Below are 2,217 nucleotides of genomic sequence, written 5' to 3' on the forward strand. Positions count from 1 at the left end.
AGCCCCGCCCTCGTCCCGCCCCCAGCGCGCGGCAGCCACGTGAAGCTCCGCCCCTGGGGCGTGGACTGGGTTGGACGAAAAACGGGGCGTGGATTTCCACGGGATCAGAAGCCACGCTTGCTCTAAACTCAGCGCCGCGCTGGTGGCGCCCAGTGCACAGAGCTGCAAATCTAGGAAACTAAATGCCAAGCAGCATTTTGCATTTCATGTGTTTGAATGTCATGCATTTCCACACAGGAGTCTGGTCACCGGAACTTACATCCCTTCACTTAGTCCAATTTAAAGCTCAGATTTGACGCCTCATACCAATCGCATTTCTAAAAGTTTTTCAAAGTTCTCAACGTTTTTACTAAAGCAACTCTTTTACTATAGCAACTCTGAGGAAACTGATATACTTACTTGAATTAAATTGAAAGCATTTGAGATTTCATTTATATTCCTCGTTTTAAAAATTTGAGGAAATTTTGAATATGAATTGTGCCATCTGGAATAATGAAATATTAATGTGTAGTTATTTACCCAATTTCAGGTGTCCTTAAAATGAATGACGCACCATCATCAAAGAATTTAAATAATGTTAAAGTAAACTTAAAAATAAAACAAGCAATTACAGTTTTATCACCTAAATAAAATTACTGCATTGGAAAAGAATTTTAGGTTAATAGGCTCTTACTTTACGACAAAGAAAATATGCAAGTCATCTTGTTTGGGGTTTTAAAATACTAACTTCAGAGGCCGGGGATTTGGGAATTTAGCTCAGCTGTTCAGCGGACTGCCTTGCAAGCGCAAGGGCCCAAGTTCAATCCCCGGTACCCAAAACAAACAAACAAACAAACAAAAATACTAATTTCAAGCTAAGAGAAACCAGGGCTTGTCTGGGGTAAGAAATATACAAAACGATCTTGGAATAGCTTGTGCCACAAAACAAGGAATCTGTTCACAACAAATAAAGACAGTGTCCTTGGACCAAAGGAGGGGTGATTCGGGCATTTTTTTTTTTTTTAATGCATGCAGTTGTTTGAAAATGAACATATAAAAATGCATGACTTTTTTAAAAAAAGAGTAGGAAATTTCATTGGAAAGTAAGAATGGGGAATAGAAATAGCTCCTGAGAGGCAAGAGGGCACCCAAAAATGGGTTGCCTCAAAAGGCATGACTTCTGAAAGATGTGCTAAACAGGAGAGGCAGAAAGAAGACAGAAAAAAAGAAAGAAAAGGAAGGAAAGAAGGGAGGGAAGAGAGACGGCAGGCACTCTGGGAGGCTGAGACAGAGGTTGGAGCCAAGTTTGGGCAAGTTAGTAAGAGCTTTTCAGGCTCATAAAATAAGGAGGTGGGCCGAAGACCTAGCTCAGTGTGAAGGTTCAATCCTCAGTCCTGGAGAAAAAAGGAGACACAAGCACAAGAGAGGGAGGGAGGAAGTGGAGCGGGAAGGATAGAGGGATGGACGGAGGAAAGAAAGGAGAAGTTCACTGCACAGTATGTCAGTTGATCTGAAATGTCAATTTCACAGGACTGAGAGATTGCTGGAGCCCTGACTGGATCCTGAAGGTGTCGCATTAGGGTGGATTGCACTGATGTGCATTGCTGAAAGTGCTGTAAGGAGGAGCAGCCAGCTGGAGAAGGTGTCGTGGGGCCGTGACTTGGGAAGGCACATCTCTTGCAGGCGCTCTCGCCCTATAATCTGCTTCCTTCTTGCCATGAAGGGAATAGCTTTGCTCTACAGCATCTTTCTGCCGTGATGTTCTGCCTCGCCTTGGACCCACAACAATGGAACCAGCCAACCATGGACTGAAATCTCTGAAACCAGCAGTCAGTAAACTGTTTCCTCCTTTAAACTGTGTAAGTTGGGCACTTTGTCCCGGCAATGAAAAAGTTGATTAATGCAGACACTATTGCAAGTACCTGGCACAAACTCTTTCTTCTAAAATTGTTAATTAAAAGAATTAGAACTTTTATTATCTTCCATAATGAACTGTATTTGTGGAAACTGAATTGTTGTCATGGGGAAATTTGTTTGATATGAAAGAAATCATAGAACTGGAAAAACCACAATCTCCCATTTAGTAATCTCTCATGTAAAGAAAAATTATTAGGAAACGATCTTAACAAACTCAGATGATGATAGAGTCTTTGTACTTTTGTTTCTGTGTTTGTATATGTATGACATTTTTCCATAATGAGTTTTTAAAAATAAATTACTGGTTTAGTCCACATTTCC

This window comes from Fukomys damarensis, unplaced genomic scaffold (assembly GCF_012274545.1).
Source record: "Fukomys damarensis isolate Sample0158 unplaced genomic scaffold, DMR_v1.0_HiC HiC_scaffold_4, whole genome shotgun sequence".
Taxonomy (NCBI): domain Eukaryota; kingdom Metazoa; phylum Chordata; class Mammalia; order Rodentia; family Bathyergidae; genus Fukomys; species Fukomys damarensis.